Source organism: Myotis lucifugus, unplaced genomic scaffold, assembly GCF_000147115.1.
Source record: "Myotis lucifugus unplaced genomic scaffold, Myoluc2.0 scaffold_28, whole genome shotgun sequence".
Classification (NCBI taxonomy): Eukaryota; Metazoa; Chordata; class Mammalia; order Chiroptera; family Vespertilionidae; genus Myotis; species Myotis lucifugus.
In genome coordinates, this window is record NW_005871076.1 from 589,743 (window position 1) to 617,693 (window position 27,951).

At 47.6% G+C, this 27,951-nt stretch overlaps 1 pseudogene; it reads right to left on the reverse strand.

Annotated features, from left to right (window-relative positions):
- Window positions 1-3,990: 3,990 nt before the first annotated feature.
- LOC102437674 lies at window positions 3,991-26,811 on the reverse strand (annotated as a pseudogene).
- Between the last annotated feature and the right edge of the window lie 1,140 nt (window positions 26,812-27,951).

Genomic DNA, 27,951 nt, shown 5'->3' on the forward strand with positions numbered 1-27,951 from the left:
TATTGAGGTTACTGTTGCAGTAATTATTCTGTTCCATAAACTTTATTGAGCATTTGTGGAATCCCTGTAACACCCATTTCCCCAAGCGGCCAAGAGCACTCCAACCACATGCTTCTAACTACAGTTTTGCCACTTGATAACCCATGATCTTGAACTTCTCAATTAGCTTTCAGATGATTAGATCACTTACACAAGAATCAACCAATGAGCACATAAATGTCAGATGGAACAACATGTTTCTCTCTCTCTCCCCCCACTCCATCCTTTCTCTCTAAAATCAATAAATAACAATGTTTTATTTTTTTAAATATTTTTATTGATTTCAGAGAGGAAGGAAGAGGGAGACCTAGATAGAAACATCAATGAGAATCATTGATCAGCTGCCTCCTGCACACCCCCTACTGGGGATAGAGCCAGCAACCCAGGCATGTGCCCCTGACCAGAATCGAACCCAGGACCCTTCAGTCCACAGGCTGACCCCTCTAACCACTGCGCAAAACCGGCTAGGGCAACAATTTTTTAAATAAGGAGAATATGCTAGAGATTCATCTGATACAATTCCAAAATATTAAGAACCGTAGTCATGAGGGCAGAATTGACAGATATTATCTGAATCCTTATTCATGGCAGACACTATGTGTACAGCTCTTCATTTTTTTAAAAATATATTTTATTGCCAAAACCGGTTTGGCTCAGTGGATGGGGCATCGGCCTGCGGACTGAAAGGTCCCAGGTTCGATTCCGGTCAAGGGCATGTGCCTGGGTTGCGGGCACATCCCCAGTGGGAGATGTGCATGAGGCAGCTGTTCAATGTTTCTAACTATCTCTCTCCCTTCTTCTCTGTAAAAAAACAATTAAAAAAATATATAAAATATATATATATTTTATTGATTTTTTACAGAGAGGAAGGGAGAGGGATAGAGAGTTAGAAATATCGATGAGAGAGAAACATCGATCAGCTACCTCCTGCACTCCCCCTACTAGGGATGTGCCTGCAACCAAGGCACATGCCCTTGACCGGAATCGAACCTGGGACCCTTCAGTCCGCAGGCCAAGGCTCTATCCACTGAGCCAAACCGGTCAGGGCAGCTCTTCATTTTTTATCTCATGTGCTCCTCACACCGTGCCACAAATGCTCTGCTAACCCTGCTTTCCAGATTAAAAAAGCAAGGCCAACAAAGAGTGCAGGTAGGTGGCAGAGCGGAGTTGGACCTTGCTCACTGTCCCCTGGCAATGTGGCATGGAGCCCTTAACAACCACGTTACTGGACAGCATTTCTAAGTGGCAAAACTCAAACACATTATTTGGGGAGCGGGGGAGGGAGGAGATGGTGGAAGGAAATCATTTGTAGGCTTATGAATTCTAACATGTGCCCCCTCCCAAAAGTTGCAACAACTTGTGTATTTACAACAGTTGAAGTCATTAAAATGATATGCTTGGTGCTCATCATCCCAAGGGATCGCCAAACAACAGAACATAAACTTCCTTTATTCCCTGGCCGGATCAGAGCTGACTCTGCTTTAGGAAATTGCTGCCAATGAGCTCCAGGTCATCTATGAACCACCTAAAGTCACATGGATATTTCTGGGATGAAAGTCCACAGCGTGGACCGTTTCTCAAAAGGCTCCAGGACCAGCATGCCAGAGACAGCCTGGGAAGTGCCGGTCTCAGGTTCCCCTGCTGTGGACGTCTTTTCCTGGATGTCTCTCCATCAGTCCCTGCCCTTCACAGCCATAGTTCTGCAGAACTCATTCCCAAAGTCAATTCATCCCCGCGTCCAGCTGCTCCTGTGGGCCCCGCAGCCGGCATGAGACGCTGCGAGTGTGTCCTTCGCCGCTTCTGGTAATGAGCTGTGCTTTTAAGCAGCCTGATGCAGCCAGGCCTCTCGTTCCCAAGCCGAACCCATTAGCATATACGACCCCATTTACTGATAAATGCATGTGATTTGTTTCCAGCACGTCGCTGTCTTTTGGCTGCTGTTTGTCTTGGGGCGCGTGTGATGAAGTTTTATGCAGTTGTGTTTTTGTTCTCTTAATTGAAGCCTTAAATTCTAAGGAAGAAAAATAGTGTTTAATTTAAAATCACTCATGGGTTGCCCTGACTGGTGTGGCTCAGTGGGTTGAGCATTGTCCCATGCACCAAAAGGTCTCCAGTTTGATACCTGGTCAGGGCACACACCCAGGTTGTGGGTTTGATCCCCAGTGGGGTAGTTCCTCCTATAAAATATGGATAATATGGGTAACAACAGCACCCCAGAGGTTGGGCACTGCCTGGAGGCGACTGATTAATGTTTCTCTCTCTCTCCCTCTCCCTTCCTCTCTATCTAAAATCAATAAAAACAGCCTGACCACTGTAGCTCAGTAGTTGAGCATCGACCTATGAACCAGAAGGTCGTGGTTCAATTCCTGGGCAGGACAAATGCCCAGGTTTCAGGCTCTGTCCCCAGTGGGGTGCATGCAGGAGGCAGCCAATCCATGATTCTCTCTCATCGTTGATATTTCTCTTTCTCTCTCCCTATCCTTTCTTCTCTAAAATCAGCAAAAATATATTTTAAAAAAATAAATAAAATAAAAATGTATTTTTAAAAATAATAAACTAAAATCACTCGTGGGTTTTCAATCCTTTGGTGCATCAAAGCGGGGAAAGAGGAGTAAAGAAAGAGGGGGGAATCTAATAGAGGAACCCGGGTAAAGACAACCAAGGCAGCTCTTATCTTGTAGTCACGTTTTTTCTGAAGAGTAGGCCATTCCGTTGTCTTTCTCAGGTGCTGTGACCACGTCTAATGGACCAGAGGCCAGAGGCCTTTCGCTTGGCTGTGGACGGCCAATGGAAGGATCAGATTCCGGTATCTGAGTCCCAGCCCTGCAGTGTACTTGTACGTGACCTTGGTTATGTTACTTAGTTTATATAAGTTTGCATCATCTCTCCTATAAAATAGGGATAACAACAGTACTCAGTGCATCGGTGTGACAGCGTGCTTGACTGCAAGCAGGAAGAATCTACAGAGCACAGATGTGCACAGCTGGAGGGTCAGCGGGAGCACCCTCTCCCCCCATGCTCTGACGAGGGGCCAGTCAGTCTGTCCACAGTGCTGCTGGCAGGAGCACACGGCCCACTGCCCCGTCTCTGCCCTCTTGTCTCTTGCTCACACTCAGATAATCTAACATGAGTGCCCCCCTGCTGACCTGCCTGCTGGAGGCAGGGAGAGGGAAGCTGGGAACCCCGGAGGTTGGGCACTGCCTGGAGCCCCCCACACAAGGGAGAGTCACATGATGCTATGCACAAGGGCAACTCTCCGGCAAACGAGAAATAGCTATGACAACAGGAGGGTTGTGAAGAATAAACGACAGGACGCACAGAAAGCCTTTAGCAACCTACTAGAATGCAGCAGATGGCCAAGACATGGAAGCTATTATTATTGCTATAATTGGCAGTATTTTTAATAGGAATAATAAATTTATTATAAGAACCACAGAAGGTAGAGTAGTGCACATAAAAAAGAGGGAACCTCTGGACCAGAGGGCTGGCTGATGCTTCACCAGGGAGCCCTCCCTCTCCAGAGTGGCTCTGAGGATACCAGGTCCAGAGGATGGCACCCTGACCCAAAAGTGAGCCCAGCTAGTACACATGGTGCCAGGGACAGGGTTCCCCCAGAATTCTCTACTCCCCGGGACCCCCCAGTGCTGAGCAGGCCCCAGGGCTTGAAGGGAACATGCCGTGAGGTGTGAGGTCCAGCTGGTAGTGGCGACTTGAAACTATCCACAGGCCAGACTTCCTTCCGAGACACACGGGTGCCCCTGGATGCGGGAGCCTCCCTACCGCAGGCCCCGTATGAACCCATCACTGAGCAGTGAATTCTGTGTGTCTTCAGGGTTTCCTACAGAAACGGGGGGAGTGTTTTCTGGCGCGCACACACACACAAGGGCTGTAGCAGGGCCCTGACTTCCCCCTGGGAGACAGGGAGGACAGGGGCTCTGCAGGTGCCAAAGGGACAGCAGCTTGAGGAGCGCAGGCCCGGGGCGTCTGCCACTCCTACCACAGAGGACCCCAGAGCCCCTGTCCCGTCCGGTTCAAGTGTGGGGAACGCTTGGTAGGTCCCCAAGGCAGAAGGTAAAAGCAGGAAAGCTAACCTAAGCCCAGGCTCTCTAGGGAACCCACACCTAAAAGGGTCCGACACAAGGTGTGTGTCCTCTGTGGCCCCAACAAGGCTGCCAGCCGGCCCGTGGTCCATGGTGGGCTGGCAGCCCGAGATGCAGCCGTGGTGGTGGCTACGCAGCTGAGAGGCAGGCCTGGTGGATGCTCTCCGCCCAGGTGTTGAGCAGGGCTGTAACTGAGTGCTTGTCGGGGAGCTTCAGCAGCCTCGAGGTCATGCATCGGTACACCGACTGCAGGAAGGGGCTGGCGTCGTACTGCCACTGCCGGTCGATCCACAGCGGGCTCTGGGCGGGGTAGTCAGCGGGCACACTGAGCTCCAGGTGTGGCACGCTCGGGAGATCCTTGTCATCCAGCTTGCATATCAGGTGGACGGTGCCGTTGTCATTGCTGTGAGAAGGGTCCAAGTTCACCAGGAACTTGGGGTCTAATCCGGCCACCTCCCTCTGGAGCACGTTGGGGATGCTCTGCCGCTCATCCTCTTCAAGCTTACGCTTCTGGGCGCACACCACCGGTGCCGTGATGGGTGGGCCATGGATGGCCGTCATGGCTGGCACGAATGTGCGGTACAGGGAATGGTTGAAGACAGGCGAGCAGATGTTGGCCAGGACGGCATCCAGGAGCGGCTGGCACAAGGACTGCTGCTTGGTTGGTGGTCCCGGGGGTGGTGGGGGCATGGGCACCGCCATGTCATTCTCGAGTTTCTCCAGGGCGATCTCACACTTCTGCAGAGTTTCCAGAGGGCACCTCTTGGAGAGGTCCGTCAGGGTCTCCAGAAGGCTCTTCATCATACTCAGGTCCTCTTTTCTGTCTTCATTCTCGTCGATCTTGTTGATCATGCAGCGTAGGGGCTCGATGTACTTGGACAGCTGCTTCAGCTTGTCCAGGTACTGCTGCTCCTCGGCCTGACTGGACCCCGCTGGGCTCGGGACTGAGCTGGAGTCTACAGGGGTGTGTACAGGTCCCGGGGAGGGGACGCTGAAGTTCTGCGGAGTGCGCGCTGTCACTGGACTCTGGGAGGGCTGTGGTGAGGGGCTCGGCAGGAAGCTACTGGGGGATGGGGCAGGGCCCGGGCTGACGTTGGAGTTGGGCTGTGAGCTGGGCTGGCCGGGCTGCGGGGACGGCCGTGGGGGAGGGGGCATCGACTGCGGGGTCTGCACCTGCTGGCCCTGCATGGTGAGGCTGTTCTGGCTGACCCTTGTCTTTCTCTGATGCCCTGCTTCTCAAATACTAATGTTGGGGTCCAGCCCCAGCAGGTCCAGGGGTTCCCAAAGGTGTGGACAGAGTCGGCAAAGAAGGAATGACACAGAGGCAACGTTCAGTTGATTACCATAGCTAGGTTCTCCAGCCAGGTTCTGTGTCTTGGCAGTATTTTTAGCAGCTACCGCTCTGGCCACCAGGGATGATACAGGCAGATGATAAAAATAGACTCATTTTCGATGAGTTCGTGATGAGGGATCCTGGGGAGAGGGCGGAAGGAAGGATAGGCAGTGAGCAGAGAGGCCAACGCCTCTGAGGAGGGACAGCTAAGGATGCAAGGCCACTGGGGAACTACCCTTGACATCCCTGTCAGCCTGGACGCAGGACCATCGCCAGCAGAACTGCTGCTGTGGTGCCAGGGCCTCCCTTCCGTTGTCCAGGTGTCCCTGCCCCACCAGCCGGCCCTACACAGGAGGTTCTTCCCTCTTGATGACCTGCCTCAAGTCTCAGGTAGAGGAAAGACAGACCTCGGTCCTCCTGAGGGTAATGTGCAGGCTCAAACCTTGTCATTTAAAAGGGAAACGGGTATGTCTGCGCATCGTTTGATTCAAAACGACAGCTGAAGTCTAACTGTTCGCCCAGTGTAACCGCAGAAAACGAAGCCTGACGGGGCCATGAAGTCTTTGCATCTCTCTGCTGCGGACAGTGGGGATTTTTTTGTTAAAGGGCAGAATTCTCACCACAAGTTCAAGGCACATTAGTCAGTGGCTGAGAGGTCAAATCAAAAGTGAAATCAGACCTTGGAAACTATGGTCCCGAGACATTCAGATATTGCGGGAGACGAGAAGTGTCCTCTTAAAGGTGTGTGTGTGGTGTGTTACCTCTGGCGGTCCTAAGCTGACTGCGTTTTGTTTTGTTTTTTCCTCAGCTGACTTTGTAATGCCTGATCCTTCCTCCCAATAGAGGTGCATGATGGTTTGCAAATGACGAACCTGAGGCCTTGGAAGGCTCAGAAGGGCCACCCCAGGAAAAGAAATTAAAGAAACCAGAGTTGGTATTGGGTAAAATTTAGTGACATTAATAGAAAATTTAGTATTGGGTTTAAGGTTACTGTAATGTATAGTATACCATTATTTAGAAACTAGAGGCCAGTGCAAGGAATTCATGCACTGAGGGGGGGGGAGGTCCCTCAGCCCAGCCTGCGCCTCTCACAGTCTAGGAGTCCTGGGGGGGGATGTCCGACTGAAGGCCCACGGGGAGCTGCTGCAGAGGTTGGAGAGGCTCCTGCCACCGCCCCTGCACTCACCAGCCATGAGCCCTGTGGGAACACACTGACCACCAGGGAGCAGCTCCTGTGTTGAGTGTCTGTCCCCTGGTGGTCAGTGCGCATCATAGCGACCAGTCATTCTGCTGTTCAGTTGATTTGCATATTACCCTTTTATTGTATAGGATGCCCAACTCCATTTCCCCCATACCAAATCTTTCACCTTGGATTAAAGTTGTAATCCAAGTTGTGATGGTGGTAATGCTAAGCGATGAGGATTAACTAATTAAAATGTAGTTAAAAGTTAATGTGCTGGGTAGTCATCCTTCATCCAAACAATATCCATTCAGTGCCAGCTATATGTCAGAAATCATGCTGAGTTCTGGGATGCAATGAAGAATGAAGGCAGTCATGGACCTCAGGGAGTAGAAGGAAAAGAGAGTGGTTATATAGAGAAATGCAAAGTGGTAAAAGTTATCAGTGCTATCAGAAGGGTAAGCTACTAGAGTAAGGATGTGTGACAAACAAGCTGAGACACAACGAATGTGAATAGGTACCTTGGTGGAGAGTGGATGGGGTAGGGGGAAGGAGGGTGTTTGTCTGGCAGTCATCCAGCTTGCCTTACATAACCCCACTCCTTCCTAGGAAAGGCAAAGGACTCTGAACGTCATCGTTAACAACAGGCTGGGAAACAGACCCCAACTCGGTCCACAGACCCACCCCCGGCATGCTCACAATCTAAAGCACACAGATTCTCAAGTCAAACACTCTTGTTTAAGCCTCTATGAACAAGACAATGAAGATTATACAAATAAGAATAATGGCTCATCCCTGCCCTCCATAGTACCCAGTCTACTTTTGAAGATAAGACAAATGCATAAATAGCTTTTAAAAAGATCTAGGATGCTCAATGCAACGAGAGAAGGCATATTCTTTCATCCATTCAGCATTAATTTAGCTAATATTGTGGGAAACAAAAATGACTAAGATTCATTATTTGGGTCAAGAAAAATGGGGCTCACTACAAATGGCCAAAATCCAAACCCCCAACAACACCAAATGTTAACGAGGATATGGAGCAACAGGAACTTGCATATATTGCTGGAGGGAATGCAAAATGGCAAACCACTTTGGAAGACAGTTTCTAAAGTTTCAAAGACAGTTTATTACAAAATTAGACACGTTTTTACCCTAGGATCCAGCAAGCATGCACCTTGGTATTTACCCAAAGGAGTTGAAAACTTCTATCCACACAAAACCTGCCCATGATGTTTCATCATAATTGCCAACCAAAGGCATCCTGGAAGCAACTAAGATGTCTTTCAGTGGGTGAATGAACAGACAAACTGCTATATCCAGACAATGGACTAGTATTTGGCACTAAAAGAAATGAGCTATAAAGCCCTGAGAAGACATGGAGAAACGTCAAATACATGTTACTAAGTGAGAGAAACCAATCCTGAAAGGCTACTTTTTTAGAAAGTCATACTGCATAATTCCAACAATATAACATTCTGGAAAAGGCAAAACTATGAATAAAAATATCAGTGGTTGTGGGGGAGGTGGGGTGTGTAAATAGGCAGAGGATTTTTAAGGCAGTGAACACTCTGTGATATATTGATGGATACACGGCATATACTTTGTCCGAACCCACAAAATGTACAACAGAATTGAGTGATTGTGATGTGCCAATGTACATTCGTCCTTGGTGAGAAATGTACCTTTCTGATGAATAATATTAATAATGGGGAGGCCATGCCTATGTTAGGACAGAGGGTGTGTGGGAAATCTCTGTACCTTCCTCTCAACCTTGTTGTACACCTAAAACTGCTTTTAAAAAATGTCTTTAAAAAAAGAAAGATAGGGTTTTCATTGGGTCTTCAGGGGAAGTAGAAATTGAATTATTGGGAAAGGGAAGAAATATAGCTCAGGGAGACATAACAGAGGAAATAAAGTCAGAGAAAAGGGACAGAATTTCCAGGTTGGTTGTGGCTGAAGAATTGACAAAGTTGACCAATTCCTGCTCACCCTGAACCCCGGGCAGACAATAATGACTGACCTCCATTCAATTCTTCTCAGAGTTCAGGAATCTTTCCTTCCAGGCAGCCACTCCCAATAAGTCGAAATATGAAACTCGCTCAGCAAGATGGTGGCTCCATTCACAGAAAGGAGACAGGAAAGAGAGCTGAGCTTTGAGGGAAGTGGGAAGGTCCATTTAATCGGTTGGTAAGGATGTGTCTAGGAGCAAATTAGTAAAATTCAGCAAGACCTATTAATCTAGAAATCAGCCTCAGAATGGTGCTTCTAGATCAACATTCACTCTTTTTAATATACATATGTTTATTGATTACAGAGAGGGAGGGTGAGGGAGAGAGAGATAGAAACACCAATAATGAGAGAGAAGCATTGATTGGCTGCCTCCTGCATGCCCCCTGTTGGGGACAGAGCTCACAACCTGGGCATGTGCCCTTGACCAGAATCAAACCTGGGACCCCTCAGTCCGCAGGCCGAAGCTCTATCCACTGAGAAAACCGGTCAGGGCAACATTCATTCTTTTGAGCCTCTTTGAGCCTCTTTGCTACTTTGGATGGGTATGAATAGTTCTCCCTTGAAGATGCTACATAATTTTAGAGACCAGCTTGCAAACTGAGTGATTATAGAAGTCTGCTAATGGACTGGATCAGAGTTTTTTATTTATTTTTGAATATATTATATGCACACACACACTCTGAGTGGCCAGATTATTATGACCACCTGACGTTTGTAGGCAAATTAGCCGTACACTGCACTGTATGGGATATGGAAGCCGAAGGCCTGTTCAAACACCTTTGCTGTCTGCAGTTACCAAGATAAAACATCTCCAATTTGCACAGGAACACAAGGATTGGACAGTCGAGCATTGGAAAAAAGTCATGTGGTCCAATGACTCACGTTTCCAGTTGCATCATGCAGATGGCAGAGTGAGAATTTGGTGGAAACAGCATGAAAGCATGCACCCCACATGCATGAGTGTAACCCTTCAGGCTGGTGTGGGCAGTGTTATGGTTTGGGGCATGTTTTCCTGGCATGATTTGGGCCCTTTAATCCGTGTGGAACAATGTCTGAATAGTACAGCATACCTAAGTATCGTTGCTGATCAGGTTCATCTATCATATCGATGGTGTATCCCATGGAGATGGCTTCTTTCAACAAGACAATGCTCCATGCCATGGTGCTCGTATTGTGCAGGAGTGGTTTCAAGAACATGAGGAGACTTTACCTTGCTTGGGTGGCCCCTACAATCACCAGATCTCAATCTAATTGAGCATTTGTGGGATGAAGTTAAAAGAGCCATCAGGCAGCTGGTTCCACAACCATCAAATCCCACAGAACTGGACAGAGCTATTTATCAGGCATGATGTCAGATTCCTCGCATCACCTTTCAACATCTCGTGGAGTCAATGCCAAGAAGAATGGCCACAGTACTGAAGGCAAAAGTACTGCGGCTCAATGAAGTACTGATGGGGTGGTCATAATAATCTGGCCACTCAGTGTGTGTGTATATGTATATATATATATATATATATATTTTTTAATTTCAGAGAGGAAGGGAAAGGGAGAGAAACATCAATGATGAGAATCATTGATTAGCTGCCTCCTGCATGCCCCCTACTGTTGACTGAGCCCACAACCAGGGCATGTGCCCTGACCAGAAATTGAACTGTGACCTCTTGGTTCATAGGTCAATGCTCAACCATTGAGCCACACCGTCCAGGCTGGATCAGGGTCTTTTAAACTTCAGTTATTTGTGCAACTACTGTTAGTGATTCTAAAAGAGCTGGTAATAGACATACTAGCAACTAACCAGGATTTTGTCCTTGAAAGATAAAAAGAATTGAAAGAGGTTAAACCTGTATGAGTTCAATGCTACCTATGTTAGGTCTGTGTGACACAAAAAAAAACATTATTGTACCGTATTAGTCTCACATTTTTTAACCATTGGATGGTGTATAATTGGCTAAAGTTTACTGAGCATGCACCAGTCGCCATTCTCACAGCTTTATACTCAAAACATCTTGATTAGATAGAAAGTATTACCTCCAGTTATTATATGAGAAAAAATGAGACATGGAGAGGTTAAGAAGTTTGCCTGGGTCATAATACCAGGAAATGGTAGAGCTGGGATTCAGACCCAGTCACTCCAGCTCCCACCGCCATCCTCTCATTATTATACTGTGCTGGCTGGCCAGAGAGAGTGGGACATCTCTGCAGAGCGATGTCATGGGAAGGTGTCATGGACTGAGTGGAAGGTGTCTGGAAATGCAGAGTTTTGATGGGTGGCATATACCCCATAGTTACATGAACATAGACAATAGCATTTAACTAATGGACAATGTTAAGGTGAGGTCTCCATGTATGAGAATACTATGGGGTTAAGCATTACCAAGATTATGTGTATGTGTGTGGAGAGAGAGAGAGAGGAAGAGATTGAATAGGTCTAAGGCAGAGGTCCTCAAACTTTTTAAACAGGCAGCCAGTTCACTGTCCCTCAGACATTCCACACATGCGCACTGCGGGCCTGGGACGAGTCGGCTGCTAAGCAGGACAGGCAGCGGCGGCAAAAACACCCGGCGGGCCGGATAAATGTTTTCGGCGGGCCACATGTGGCCCGCAGGCCATAGTTTGAGGACCCCTGGTAAGGTAATGTTCATTTACTGGTCAGAGTTTAGTGTAGGAAACAAAACCCACTCTAGATATCTCGAGAAGAATGGGATTTAATTCAGGGATTAGATGCTTGCAAAATCACTGGAAGAGTTAGCTGAATGGAATTTAAAAGGCTGCCTCCAGGCTTCTGTGGGTGTCATAAGTACTATTCACCAAGTATTCCCAGCTCTCCACCTGCTGGGAGCACTTTCTAACCCCTTTGTGGTTAGGTGGCACTTGTGACTAGTTCTGACCATTGCTTAAGTAAATAACATATTGCTTCTGGATCAGAGCACGTAAGTGCCAGCATGATGGCCCTCCACATCTCTTCCCTCTGCCATGGCACCCGGCAAAGATTGGGTTGATGGCTGTTCGAGCAGTCCAGACCCTAAGACACACAAAGCTCAGCCCCTCAGCAATCTACAGTGGGGACGTATCATACACAGGAAATGAAACTTTGTTGTTATAAACCACTTAAGATTTTGAGGTTGTTTGTTACCCCAGCAGAACCTCACCTATACTGACTGAAGCAGGTTCTGACTTCTAGATTATAAACTCCCACAGCCACAATTCGGAGGGCAGGAACCATTACTGCCAGTAAGATGTCAGTGAGATGCTGTTTCCATGGCTACCACACTGCTGAAGCCACCGCTTCCTCCGCCCATGATGCTAAGAATAAACAGTGAACATGAGTTCGGCTGTTGCCAACATTTCACATATATTGGCAGCACAAAAAGCTCTGGGGGATGGGGAGGAATGGTCTTTGCATCCCTTCTACCTCAAAAATATCAAGATTATCTCCTTGCCAGAGCCTAAATTGCACCCGGAATCCTATTAACCAAAGGGCAGGAGAATGTGGTTTTTAGTCTTCAAGTCCCTGTGATGGAGGACACGGATGGGAACATAGAAGGTGATGGAAACAGACACTAAGTACAAAACACAAGATCTAGCACAAATGCTCACAGTGTGCTCCACAGACCCGCAGCATCGGAACCACTGGTGTGCCTACCACCAGGGGCCAAACACACACGGTCAGAATCTCAGCGGCCTGGGCATCTGCTTTTTGACAAGGGCCCCGGGTAATCCTCACGCACACTGAAACTGGAGATCTCTATATAAGAGAGAGAGAAAAGAGGTCCAAAGCAAAATGGCTCCTACGTGAGAATCACTTTAATATTTTAACACTCCCTATGGGATTCGTGTTTCTCGAATAGTTTGAATTCATATTAAAGTGTGGATCAAAAAAGTTAGCTATAGACCTCACAGACACTGAAACCCACAGAGAACACAGATCTCGGGAAACCTTTAATCCAGAAGCCCCATGGGTAGCCCGCAGGTGTCTTCTTTTATGATACACTATGTATTCTTTTAACATTTGAGCTAATGTTTAAGATTTGGGAGATTTCATATAAAAACCCATACATCTGGTTTCTCTTGAACAATTAGAAGAGCTGACCATTTGGGGCTCACATTCCCAATTGCCGCTGGCCCCTCTGAGAGGCAGCGTCCCTGCCCCCACCTCACCTCCAACACACACTCTCCAGTTTGGTGCAGTCCCACCACTCCTGACTGCCTCCTAGGATTCCAGGCTGAGGGTCAATGCCCATTTGGCACCATGCTTGAAGTAGAACTTTCTACTGTAAAGAAAGATTTCTCTTAACTGTATGTCGATCAAAAGTACAGAAACAAACTCAGACCAATAAGGCTGTGTGAGTCCTTAGACCTTCCCACTTCATTCATTTTCACTGCCTGCCTGGCCCCTGGGGACACTCTGCCACTCTGGCCTTGGAGTGCTTGGTAGCATTTTTTGGTCCTGAGGCCCGTTTGCAGCATGTGATCTAAGCTCCAATTGAGGGGAGCCCCCACCTGGCCACCTGTAGAATAGCACCCTGGAGAGGGGCTATTTTTATATTCTGGCATGGGGGGGTGGGGTAGGGAGAGGATTCGCTATACAGGATACCACAGCACTATGTACTGGAGGTAATTAGTTTGGCTCTAAAATTTGCAGTTAAATAAATGTTAATGAACAGCTGTTCCCAATAAACAGGATAAACTGAAATTAATAATTGCAGTATTCATTTAACAAATGAATTACCCACTTTCTAAATACACGGACATAACATGTGTGATCTCCTGCCAAGCCAGGCCAGCCTAAAAAAATTAATTTAGTGGCAAAAAAGGGCAACCTGGGAGCTGTGCCACCCACTCTGAAGGAACCAAGAAAATGGATAATGGCTTTGCTTGCTTTTTCTTTAAAAAATAAAAATAGCTGACTAACTATGATCCAAACACCGGGGAAAAGGGAGTAATTTCATTTTGCCAAAAGTGGAATAATGTTGTGCAAGTGTTTCCCAGGTGTTTCCATGACGACACACTCAGCCTGCCCACCATCACGGCTTTTATTTAGGCTACTATTTGCACATGGATCTTTAAAGAACCCGGCTGCATAGAGCAGTGATGGCGAACCTTTTGAGCTCGGCGTGTCAGCATTTTGAAAAACCCTAACTTAACTCTGGTGCTGTGTCACATACAGAAATTTTTTGATATTTGCAACCATAGTAAAACACAGACTTATATTTTTGATATTTATTTTATATATTTAAATGCCATTTAACAAAGAAAAATCAACCAAAAAAATGAGTTCGCGTGTCACCTCTGACACGCGTGTCATAGGTTCGCCATCACTGGCAGAGAGTCTCAGATAGGAAACTGCTAGAAACATTGAGTTCTCGGGCAGTGGTAGGGCATGAGCTTTGGAGGCATTCACCATTCACACAACCTCCTTTATGGTGCCAGACCCTGTTCCTGGCAGGGATGCCACCGTGAACAAGGGCTCTGCCAGGTGGGCCCAACGCACCACAAACACATGCATGAAAGGAGAGGGAGAGAGAGAGAGAAACATCAATGATGAGAGGGAATCATTGATCGGCTGCCTCCTGCATGCCCCCTACTGGGGATCGAGCCCACAAATCCGAGCATGTGCCCTTGACCAGAATCGAACCTGGGACCCTCCAGTCCACAGGCTGATGCTCTATCCACTGAGCCAAACCAGCTAGGGCTGATTTCATTTTTTAAAGATCACTCTGGGTGCCCAGAGGGACAAAGGCAGGAGGCGGTGAGTTAGGAGGCTCTTGCAGATGGTGGCTTCAACTAGGGTTCTCCAGGCCTTGCCCCAGGCCACCTCTGCTCATGCCAAGGGATCCTCCCACCGCGGGCATCCCCGTAGCACACTGTGTTCATTACAAAATACAAGGTCATTACTGACAGGTGCTATAGCAAGTACTAGGAGCCAGGCCTTGAAGGCAATGACTAGGCTGCACATAAGAACTGTGTAGCCCCTCTCCATTCACTCTTTGATCTCTGCCCCTTCTCCCAATCCACACATCTCGTTATCAGAGTGCTTTGCATATGGAGGGACTCGACAATGGTTTGTGTTTAAAATGTTAAACTACCATAGGCACATGCAATATCTCAGGATGGATAACAGACTTAGCCTGGTCTGAATCCCAGCCCTACCATTTCCTACCTGTGCAGCTCTGGCCAATTTACTTCACCTCACTTGTGTGTCCGTTTCTCCATTTTTGAAGTGAGAGGATAGTGCCTAGCAATCGAGAAAGTCAACGACAACACAGGGAAAGATCTGTGGACGTGAGCATGTCAAGCATGTAGTAAGTGCTCAATAAATGTTCACTCTTAGTATTGGCCCTCAGTACACAAAGGTCTTCTCTGTGATTAACACAAATCCTGTTCCCCTGGTGACCAAGATGTGGATGTAAAATAGTAACATTCAAAACTAGAAGCAAGGTTCATGGTAAAATTACTTAATAGACAGGAAGTTGGAAGTATTGGGCCAGGAGGTGACCTTGAAGGTGGAGAGGATGGCACACTGGTGCCTGGATCGCTGATGACACCATGGAGCCACCAGGCCAGCCCTGGACTGTTTGCATCCGGGACTGTTTCCTTACGTGAGAAAGAAGCTTCTGCTTTATTTCAGCTATTTTTATTTGAGGCTTTCCTAGCCTATGCAGCCAGACCTAATCCTAAGCCACACTGCAGGAAAATCCAGCAGTCTGCAAAGATACACACTGCACTACTTTCTGCGATCATCTCTGGGGATGCAATTACAGAGAGAAGTCCAAGGAAAATAAGCTCTTTCGTATTTAATGTTTTAGAACTCATTCATGTATTTGTACAAATCTAAAAATTGATTTTAAAACAAAGGGGAACACCCATGTTAAATTAAAGAGGGAGAGGGTCCGGGGAAGCGGCTGGTGGGGCCACGGAGCTGCTTTCCCCACGTCAGGGCTGGGCCGTGTCAGCAGTCACCTCCCCGGGGGGGGGGGGGGGGCTCTTACTCAGACTGTCAACTGGGCACCCCCTCCAGAGAAATTTCACCTGTGGGCTGGCCACCAGGCACCACCAGCAGGCCATAAGCCTGGCTCCGTCCCCAGTAAAGGACCCCGCTGAGACCGTTGCAGGGCTTTGCAGCCACGGGATCACCAGGCCCCAGAAGGGAGAGCGGGTTCAGGGACTGGCCCTGACAGGGAACTGGTTTCTCTTTCGTGATCACTGTCCCGAGTCAGGAGGGAGAGGTCAGGGTGTGACCGATGGCGCTGTGTGGTGCGAGTGAAGCCTGACCATCCATCCTGCGCCGGCCAAGGGCCCAGGACTAACGTGTTCTGCTGGTCATAGGTATCCCCTCAGACAGCAGGCATCGGAAGCGAGTCAGCCAGGTGTCGGTGGATAGGGGCAGGTCACTGAGATTTTAAGTCCATATTCAACTCATATGCACTGACTTCAGATTACTTGCAAGAAACCCCAGACGAGTCAACGATGGGGGAACATGGAGAGTGGCCTTTCCTGTTTCAACACGTCTGTCCTCACCGGTTCCCTGTCCTCACCGGCTCCCGGATCTGGCAAACCCCCAGGCCTCAGCAGCCCCACATCCACGTCCTCTGTGCCCACACCTGCAGAGCCTGGACGGGGGGGGGGGGTATCATTGTCAGTCAGCACCCCTCATTTCAAACAGGCTTCCGACCAGACCAGCAATTCTGCTGTTCCAGGGGAACCGAGTTTATCCTAATTCTCGGCCTTCCACCCTCTGTCCCTGCTACTTACAGGAGCTGCCACCTCGAAATGGAAAACCGTCCCCGTGTCTGCACCCATCTGTCACCTCTGCCTCCTACCACTGCAGAGGGCTGCCCTCCTCTTATTTAAGGCCTATCTCCCCCCACCCCCTGCCCCCAGGATCTGACCTCCTACCCTGTCTCTTCCCAAAGCAACTGCCACTCCGGGGGCTGCTGCCACGTCTCTGGCGAGATCAACCTTCCCTTTGCCTCTGCGTCACTCAGGGGGAAACAAGACAGAATGTGGAAAAGTCAAACAATCCCCCCAAACCTGGAGGGTGTGTCCCTCCCACAGCGGTGGGCTTGCCGTGAACACCAATAACAGACACTTATTATCAGGACTCAGAATGTAAGCTGTAACTTGGAGGGGAATTCTTGTCCACCAGGCAGGTCAACTCCTACCTCAGGATTTCAAAACAAAAATGAATTATCACCTTGAAATGTTAATCGCCAGGGAGACCGCATGACTTCCCCTTGAAATATTAAAGCCACTCCACCTTTGTTTTAAAATTCTATTCTCCTCCCTTTTATTTATTTTTTAAATATTTTTATTGATTTCAGGGAGGAAGGAAGAGGGATAGATAGAAACATTAATAATGAGAAAGAATCCTTGATCGGCTGCCTCCTACATGCCCCTTTCTGGGGATCCAGCCCCCAATCCGGGCATGTGCCCTGACCAGGAATCGAACTGTGACCTCCTGGTTCATAGGTCGACGCTCAACCACTGAGCCACACCAGCTGGACAACTCTCCTCCCTTTTAAAGAAAGACTACAGAAATTTCCTTTTATAAAAACAAGTAAGTCTTGGTCATTTATAATCCTGGGATTCAAATAATATGATGGGGGTGGGGTGGGGGCGCTGAATGATGCTTTAAAAGAAATCAAGCAATATTTCAAATCAGAGCATTTCACAAAGAATCCGGAATGCTTTCTTCTCTTGAAAAAAATCAGAGCACTAGGCAACACCAGGGCTTTCTTCCACAAAAAGCCATCAGCTGGAACCGAGTGCAAGCGGATGCTTTCAGACCTGGAAACCCTCTCCAGTTCACGAAGGTCTCCACTACACACCATCTCCCTGTTTGAATTCACACAGGTTATACCACTATTTGTTACCATCTGCAAGGCACTCTTTTATCGCCCTCTGCTGGCAGTTCCATGAAACTGCACACAACTACCAAATTACTCCAGCCTGTTACCACCTGCAAATAGGTCAGCCACTCAAAACCAAAATTCTCTTTACCCAGATTCCTGACCCTCTCCTGCATCAGATGATACGTATGCAAGAAATGCAAACTGGACTTGACTTTACCAGACCGTGACTTAAAAAGTGAACAGGAATGCCCAACATCAAATACAGATTTCTCTTACTATGCTTTCAATTTACTTGTGAAGAGAATTCAGAATTGCTTCATTTACATAACAAAGCTTTATTTTTTCCCCCCAAAATAGCTTATAAAATCATTTTTCACCATATTTCTGAATGTGATTCAAGCATATTCATTTGATCCTGAACTTTCCATGAGGTAAACTTCTTGTCACCCATGGCGCTCACACTAGCCATCATGGAGCCCAAAACAAGACAAGAGGCTCTTTGTCACTGGGCTCCTGCAAATGCCACCCTCCCAGCCGAGGGAAACCACCACCTCCCAGGACATCCCTATCTGCATGCAAAGGTATTAGAGCCATTCCAACTTCACACACTCCAACAGCTCTATTTTGAAAGACATACATTCAATTAGAGAGATTACTGCTTTATTTTTTACCACCATGGTCTTCTCTCTGGTAGATAAAATAGGACTTGAAAGCCAAGCAATTCCTTGATCGCACCTGCAACTTAATCACCCCATTCCCAACCAGCAGCAGCAACAGCCAAAGAATGCAAAATGCCCAATTTTTTGCAGCTGAACTGGAAATTGAAAGGTAATCGCCAAGTGCTCCTAATCAAACACTCCTATGGAAATACAATAAAACCCACAGGTGGGTAAGACCGATCCAAATGAGCAAAAATGGAGAGTATAATTCTTATAGAAATTCTGCTTCGTGCATATCAAATACATCTTGGGATTCCCCCAAAGCTCTGTCCCTTTAAGCAAGTACTTAATGTAGAAGAATAAATAATTGTCTTCAACTACACATATTTGCTTACAATGAGTGTCCTTAAACCTTTAAGCCACCAGTGTCCTGGGAGTCCCTGAGGCCCTCTCAGGGGGCCCACAAGACCGGAACTATTTTCTAATGATACTAAAACGTGATTTCCTTTCTTGCCCTCATTCTTTCTTTTTTTAAAATTTCTTTAAGTTATTACATATGTGTCCTTATCCCCACATTACCCTCTCCACCACCCCCCATTCATGCCCTCACCCCCCTGGCCCTCTTTCTTTCATGAGTGTACAGCCGGGTTTTTTAGAGGCTACCTGACGAGTGAGGCTTCAGACTGAATGAACAAGCAGATACTGAGCCAGGCACTAGAGAGATTTGCACAAACATAGAATCATAACACTCATCTCACTAATTATTTTTGTTTTAAAAAGTGTAGTTAGCTCTTATGAAACTATTACTTAAGGTAACATGTAATGGGTTGATTATTGTTATCTATATATATAAAAGCCTAATATTCTAAGTGTCCAACTGTGCAATGGTTCGACTGGTGGCTGTGACACGCACTGACCACCAGGGGGCAGACGCTCCAACAGGTAGGTTAGTTTGCTGCTGGGGTCCAGCCGATCAGGACTGGGTGAGACGGGCCAGACACGCCCTGGAGCCCTCCCACCGTCCCTCCCCATCCTCTAAAATATTTCTTCTAATTAATTTCCTTTCAATGTCCACGAATCTGTGCACCGGGCCTCTAGTTTTAAAATAAACTAATATGTTACATTTGTCTCAGGTTTGATTTCAAAAAAGGTAAATGTTGATAGAACCAACATAAGCAAAAGCTCTATGAGGTCCTCAATAATGTTTTAAACGTGTAAAGGGGTCCTCAGACCAAAACGTTTGAGAGCCACTGTTTTAAACAGTCTTCCTGTCGTTGACAAGGTTAAGCAAGCTCTCTGAAAACGGGTTTTATCTTAAATAACTGTTGTTGCATCGCTCATCAAAAGAATGGGTCACAGGTTCCGAATTCAGCCCTCAAAGCTCCCAGCAGGCCTCACCATCCCCACCTCCACTCGCCAACCTTACAGCCTTCACTAGTTCACTGGAGGCATCCCATTTTATTCAACTCGCTCAAAGCCCGTATTTTATAGTGATTATCATCATCACAGCCCATCATTTTTTTAATTGGAAGAGCGTTTACCATGTGCCCGGCATGTAGCCTTCATTATCCCCTTAATGAATTAATAAAACTGCTGAGAGCAGTGTCTGGAATGTGGCAAGCCCTCATTAACGTCCGCGATGATGGTGGTGACTCGTGCCTTACACTAATCCCCTGAGGGATCCACTGAGATTATTCCTCGATTACAGATGAGGAAACTGAGGCACAGAAATGTTACTTGGTCAAGTCTCACAGCCAGTAAATGGCAGAGCTGGGCTCCTCACCCAATTCTAAGTCTTAAGTCCATGAGGCAAACACTTCCGCTCTACTATGCTGTACACCAGGTTTCTCACTCTACCGCGCAGGTGAGTCACTTGAGGTTCTCGTTAAACGCAGGTCCTGGTTCAGGAGGTCTGGGGGGCCTGGGGCTCTGCATTTCTGACAAGCTCCCCAGCAGTGCCCAAGCTGCTGGTCCTTGATCCACATTCTTTAGATTCGCCCCTCACAGGTATTTTAAACCACTGTTTAATCTCTGTGTTCATTTTCCTCTATCTATACTCAAATATCCTTTTCCTAATTAAAAGTATTTTTATCCACGTCCTAGTCAACAAAAGTTCCTAATCTTTACTCAACCTGTATTTTTGCTTGTGAGTCACGGACACCCACAAACTGCCTTTGGAACGCCACACTTCATCAGAACAACAACTGGTATTCTGAGTCGTCACCAGGGGGCGCTGCCTGCTAAGCAATTGTTCCCTCTCAGCCGGAGTCTGGGAGTTGTGCAATTATGCGATTGCATGAACATATTGTTAAAAATGGATGAGAGCCCTAGCCGGCTTAGCTCAGTGGATAGAGCGTTGGCCAATGGACTCAAGGGCCCCGGATTCGATTCTGGTCAAGGGCACATGCCCAGTTTGCAGGCTTGATCCCCAGTAGGGGGCGTATAGGAGGCAGCCGATCAATGATTCTCTCTCATCATTGATGTTTCTATCTCCCTCTCCATTCCTGTCTGAAATCAATAAAAATATTTTTTTTAAATAAAAATAAAAATGGATGGGAACTGGAAAAATTAAATGGCAGGTGGTGAAAGAAGTATAGGTCTCAAACATGACACAATGGAAATAGCAACAGACATTATTAAGCATGTCAAAATGAAATAAAAACTATTTGACCTTAGTGGAGGCTTTATGGCAAACAAAAACTGTTTAAGAAAGACAAAAATAAAATTTAGGACGTGTCTGATTCCAGGAAATAGATCAAATGTTAATTCTAAGGGGAAGTTATTATTGGGGATTTTATATTTATTGACTTCACTTCGAGCAGCTCTGCCTCGTCTTCCCAATAGGCCACCACCACACAGCCCAGGCCTAGCAGTCTCTTAGGCCACTGCAATACACATACTGCACCACAAGAAAGTGAGTGCATTCATTTGTGATGGAATCTAGGAGGAGCCCATTCAAAATTACATAATGTATCTAATTTTTGTAACTATGCATAAAGAGATCAATGGAAGGGTGTCTACCAATATTAAATTATTTTTATAGTAAGCGGGGCCTATATAAGATCCCAGTGAGGAGCTGCCTGGGTTCTGGTCCATAACATGAGAAATAACCAACCACATCAGACACACAGACAGTGCCCATTATACACATTCTCACCGCGCACCAGGGCTGGTCCCACACCTCCCAGTGAGAACTCATTGACCAGCATTACAGAAAGCCTAGTTTGGAAGCAGGTCAACGCTTTGGAGCCAGGTGTCAAAGCCAGACAGCCTGGTTCAAATTCTAGGCCTGTCACTCACTAGTCATGTTACTTGACTCAGTTACTTTGTGCAAGGAAATGCTGACTGGGGACAGACCTTGACATAGTCACGTGAAGCACGCGAGGACTTAATCCAATCCAATGATCCATGGAATCCCAGTGCCCACATAACACAAATACAAAATACCGCAGCCAGATTTAACGCCAATTATCCCCAGTGTCATTTGGAGTGTATCGGCAAGGATGGCTTTTTCTAAATAGCAATTGTTAAGGCTAAAGAATATACCCAAGGTAATGGCAAGGCCTGGCTTAGACAGTGACATGGCGGCCTAAGGACAACCCTCCCCGTCCCTGCAAATACACAAGAGAACCCTCAACAGCTGCTTTAAAGATATAGATCTATTGATAACACAGAAGAGTTATGGTGTCATATGAAAAGAAAAAGCAAATTTACAATGGCATCTAGTGGGAGCTTTTCAGAATCACAGACATGTATAAAGAGTATTTGAAAATACACAGATAGAGATATCTGGGAGGTATCCCATCTCCCCTTTCCCGTGCAGCCTTCCCTGAGGAACCCAGGAACCCTCCTGCCCCTGAGCTTTGAAACTCTCTTCTTGATTCCATGTGTGATTTGTATATCCTAGAGTTTCAGGGAGGCACCTCGAGGGCCTCAGCAGTAAGTGACGGGCGGGGTCTCAAAATAGGACTATGATTCCACCCAACACTGCTTCAAACACACAGGCACCCCACTTCCCTGATGCTGGTATTGAGCTTTGGCCTCAGATTGAATACATGTGTGGACACCATTGGCCATAACAGTCATTAACCTGCTACTTGCTTTTACATTTCCGGGGGGAGTCTTATGTAGCATTATGGATGATCTTTTCACCAAAGCACATGTTATTTCCCTCAAATAGTGGCTTCAAAGACTTGACAGGTCCTTAGTTCCACTTCCTTGACTTTCCCACAATTTCTAGAACAGCATCATAGATTCTTGCTAAATGATTGAAGGGTTCTTTAACTGGGACATCTATCCTCAGTGGAGTTTACCAGGCTCTAACCAACACCCCACACAGTTCCATCAAGGTCTAGAACTCAACGGTCTACAATCTCCCACTAGCGACTCCTGTGACAAAGGCACCTCCTTTTCAGAAGTATTTTCTAAAGCTTTCAATAACCATTCTTCAAGTGACATTTGATAGCAATTAATTATCAAATACAATGTTGTGCTCAAAAGCAAAGTAGCCACATGGGCCTGGGCTAGACTTGAACATTAGATGTGGAAGAATAAAGAGTTGTGTTGCCCAATGTGAGTATTTCAATTTAAATAATTAAAAATTAAATTTAAAATGCAGTCCTTCAGTTGTCCTAACCCCAGCTGAAGTGCCCAGTAACCACGTGTGGCTCGTGGCTACCCTATTGGACAGTGCAGTGCAGCTACGAACATTCCCATCATCACAGCACGTTCTGCTGGAGAACACTGCTATGCAGGCCACCGAGTTTATCATTCATAAAGTTTTCTGAAGAACACTAGCTGGGAAGGATGCTATGATCCTGGCTAAATTAACCTGGAAAATTCTGCATCCTAAACCCCTGCCTTACCTATCAGAATGTTAATATTACAAATCTCCAAGACTCAGACTCCAGCATCAGAGAAATCCGAGTTTGAACACCAGTTTTGCCACTTATTAGTGGTGGGACCTTGAGAAAGTTACTTAATTTCAGGTGGTTTTTTTTTCATTTGATAAATGGAAACAGAACACCTGGGTATTGTCATGAGAACAAAATGAGATTAACAGGTGTAAAATTTAGCAAAATGCTTTGCAATACTAAAGTCTCAACAAATGTAAGCTATAGTAATCATTATTCTTTAAGTACAGAGAAGTCCTAGCCTACTTTGTTTAGTGCAGCATTTCCCAAATTTACTGCCACTAAACTTTTTTAGAACATGTGGGAGACAGCATAACAGCCCCCCTCCCCCACCCCCTACAAGAGGTCTCTGCCCTAATCCCGGAACCTGTGAATATTTTCTTACAGAGCAAAGGGGACCTTGCAGACATGATTGAGATAAGGATTTTGAGATGGGAAAGTTATCCTGTGGCCCAATGTGGTCACAAGGGTCCTTTATAAGGGAGACACTTTGGTCGGAGTGGAGAAGGAGAAGTGAGGAGGGAAGCAGAGGAGGGGGAGGGGAAGGTGCTGTGCTGCTGGCTTTGCCGGTGAGTCAGGAGTGGGCGCAGCCTCCAAACGCTGGGAAAGGCAGGGAAGTGGGTTCTCCCCGAGAGCCTCCAGGAGTGCAGCCGCCGACACCTTGATCTTAGGACTGTTCTTCCCCGGACTGTAAGACAATCTGAGCTGTTTTAAGCTGCTAACTCCGTGGTTCTTATTACAGCAGCAGTAGAGACTAACACAGGACAGCTGAACCCAACTCCCAATGGGAGCCGACCTGGGGAAGCACTGCAGCCAGAGCAGAAACCCAGAGTCTAGATCAGCCCGGCAGCTGGGCAGCTTTGTAACTCCCAGCAAGCCTACGCCTCTGGCTGCTTGGGTTTCTTCTACAAAATGGTGGCATTCTCACTCCTCTGCCTAATTTTAACATGTTTAACGAGGGTAAAAATATAGACATGCTTTGTGAGAATAATTCAAACTTGCACATTTCAACTTCTCAACTGCTACTACTGAGTGAAGGGGTAAAACAATGCATAAGGCAGTTTTAGAAGAAACAATTTAGAATTTCCTCAACTTTCAAAAAGGATTTGTAATGAGGGACTGAAAAGTGTTACTTTTTTTGTTTTAATGCACTTCGCAGAAAAGCCAATCAACAAATGTTTCGTGCACAGGTGGAAATGTTTGTGGCCTTCCCTCCCTCCCAACCAAACATCTTTTCTTTCCAAGAGTCAGAGTATGATATCTTGTCTGGGGGGAATGATTGAAAACCATTGTTTTTTACTTTAATCCTCCCAAGAATAAACATGAAAGGCAAACCTACAGACGGCAAGGGCTGCATCGTCCATTTTAAAAAGGAAGGCAAAGCCTGGGACTCAGGGAGGGCCATGTACTCTCCTTTTCTAACAGGCCACCAAGACATCAGGTTCGCGAGGGACTCTCATCACTGAGCCTGCTGCCTGCCTGCCTGCCCAGACTCTCCCAGGCCCCGGAGGTTGGAAACACGTGTGAAGGTGCCGCGCCACCTGCTGGATTTGGAAGGCATAGCACAGGAACAGCTCCGAAGAGAGGATTACGTCACTAGCCACTCAGAACGGGCAACAATGTGAAAAGATTAAATACCCAAACCACTGAATTAGACACTTTAAATGGGAAAATTGTATGATGGTATGTGCATTATATCTCAATAAAGATATTTTTTAAAGGAATGGAAAACAGTATTCCACAAGGTGATCGTGGCAATGGAATTTTGATTTAAAAAAAAACAACCACCTAGATTTTTCTCTAAATGATGGCACATGTCACTCAGTAAGGACCCACAGCAAACGGTAGCCCACAAAAACAAGACAGCGCAGCCAGGGATGGGCTTTCATGCCCAAGGCATGATTTTAACCATTCGGGGCCCATATAAAAAAAAGGGGGGGGGGAATGTAAGAAGGGAATGCAGCACAGTATCGACCACAGCTGTGTTTTGATAGAACCGTGATTTCTTTTTTTCAAGAAAGTTGCAAATTCTACATAAGCGGGCACCACGCAGCTACCTACTGGTGTCCTTACCATCCTCTGGCTTTCCAAGGAGCCTTCACACCTATGTCCAGATTGTATCCTCCACCAAGTCAAAACACACGTTACTACAAAGGCAAAAACCCGGCAGGAAAGAGGTGCAAAACCGCGTGAAAAACAAAAAAGCACCACGTTGGCGGCCGAGACTCGCGGAGCCCAGCTGGTGCCCTGCTGCCAAGGAACCAGGGACCCAGGACACGCCACTCACACCGTCAGCATCTGCCACGCCTGGAAAACGAGGTTCCAGCGGACAATCCGAACTTCCCCTTCCAGAGCTCCCAGCCTCACCCTTTAGGGTCGGGCTCAGATCTGAGCCCCGCCTGTGGCATCTGTAAAACACAGCATGGCCATGGGGTCTGGAAACACACTCAACCACATAGCAGACGGCCCCTGATGTCAAATACAGGACAAAATCGCCATCCGTGTTTCCTGACTTGCTGGGCACTTTGTAACAAACAGCACAATCCATCCTCCTCCATCATCTTCCCTCCAAGTGGCCTTAAAAGCTACCGACCCAACAGCAGAAAAGGGGTGGGGACCCGAGGGGTGCTGTCTTGCAGGAGGGGCCTTGCAGACCCACCGCACACTTACCTTAGCGATGGACTGTCTCGCACCTGCAGCCCGAAACCACACCCCAAGGCACCGGACGCCGAATAGCAGGGAGACGCCACTCAGGAAGGCGCCACAGCAAGATATTCCACCAACACAAGGTAGGGCCGTCCGATGAAGAGCACAGAGAGGCAGCCTCGGCGAAGCAAGGCCGTCAGAGAAGGAAACCGCAACAAACTGCAACCGTGTAGCGCGGCCTTTTGTCAGCTTGGGATGGGAGTGAGGGAGGCAACGCGACTGCACATTTGAGGGCGCACTGACTGCGCTGCCGCCAAGGACCGGAGCACGTGCCCAACACGCCGATGGCCCGCAGCTGGTCCACGAGGCCCCGCCGACCGCTCCGCCCCTCTCCCAGCTCCACCTGCAAGGTTCAGAGGTCAACTCCAGAGACCTGGGGTAAGCCATGCTGACGTCTCTGATGAGCAGCAGCTGTTTTCCGGCGCGTTGAATACAGCAGTGGTTCTCAACCTTGGCTGCACATTAGAATCACCTGGGCATCTTGTTAAAATCCTGATTTCTGGGCCTCACCCTCCGGAAATTCTGTTTCTTTGTTACTCATGTTGTGGCCCCACCCCATTACAAAGAAACAGAATTTCCGGAGGATGAGGCCCAGAAATCAGGATTTTAAAAAGATGCCCAGGTGATTCTGATGTGCAGCCAAGGTTGAGAACCACTGGAATACAGGGATCCTGAAAGGGCTGCGGTGGAGAGGAGCAGGTGGGCGCATGGCGAGGTCTCAGCTCCCATTTCATCCTCCAAGGAAGCCTTTGCCTGAGACTTCCCCACCAGCTCTCGGTTTGCTCCAGGGGCCCCTCTGCCAGGCACCCGCAGCCAGGACTCGGGGAGCACTGTCCTTGAACCTTCTCGTTGGTCATCTCTCCAACGGGATTGTAGGTCCGCAAGGGAATGGACGCTGTGCCACGCTGGGTTCCCAGGGCCGGCGCCGTGCGTGGGACTCGCTGAGGGAGGGGCTGCAGCTTTGTGTTCCGTGCAAAAGGTCTCGACATATGAGCACTGAACTGAAATACAGCCATTTCACCGGCAGTGCTTACAGTGAGTAGCCCACACCTTCCTCAGCGGGCAGGATGGCAACCGGCTGACCGACGCCAACTCTGGGTCAGACCCACGGGGCCTCTCCCAACCCTGTCACCTACTGGCTGTGTGACCTTCAGAGCGGGGGCTAGTTGTTTCACCTCTCTGCCTCCACGTCCTCGTCTTTAGAAGGAGTGGTAACAGCACCCTCTCCAGTTGCCTGAAAATTCAATGCGTGGAACACTTGGCAGGAGGTGGGCACTTAGAACTCACTAGGTATAGGAGTGTTATTACAGGCAGACCTCTTTTATTATGCTCCACAGATGTTACTTTTTAAAATGCTTTTATTGATGTAAGAGAAAGAAGGCAAGGCAGAGAAACATCGATCAGCTGCCTCCTGCACGCGGCCTGCTGGGGATTAAGCCCACAGCCCAGGCACAAGCCCTGACTGGGAATGGAGCTGAGCCACACAGACCAGGGCAGATGTTGCATGTTTTACAAATTGAAATCATGACCATCCACCAGCAAAAAAGACGAAGGCTTGCTTTACTGCGATCCTTCATTGCAGTGGCCTGGACCCGAGCCCCATCTATCTCCGAGGTTTGCCTGTATCATTCACCTTTGCCTGGAACTGAGCTATAGGTTTTAAGTTTTGCCCAGGCCTGGTCAGAGGATCACATTCAGCGCTGCTTTTATCAGAAGCCACTTAAAAACTTGGCCTCCCATTTGCTTGGTCTGGGTTCTTTTGAAGATTAAGCTGGCGGAAGTCCCTTGCAACTTAAATTTATTTTTTAAATATCTGACCTGTGGTTCTGATTTCCCCTTTTTATTCATACTTTTGAGTTTGCAGGGGTACCCCTTGGCATCCCCACTATGGGTGGTGTCCCCGTCAGGAACAACAGCCTGGGACCCAGCAGAGGCATGTGTGTGTGTGTGTGTGTGTGTGTGTGTGTGTAGGGGGGAGCTGGGGGGCGGGGCAGGGGGGGCGGCCCTATTGCTAGGGCACTGAAACCAGGCACCAGAGGCAGCAAATTTTGAGTCTCGGCATTCTGACTCCTTCCTGCCTGCCTAGTACTGCCCTTTGGCTTGGTCCTTCTAAGCCACAATCTCTCCCTGGTTCCATTTATTTTTTCAATCACAGT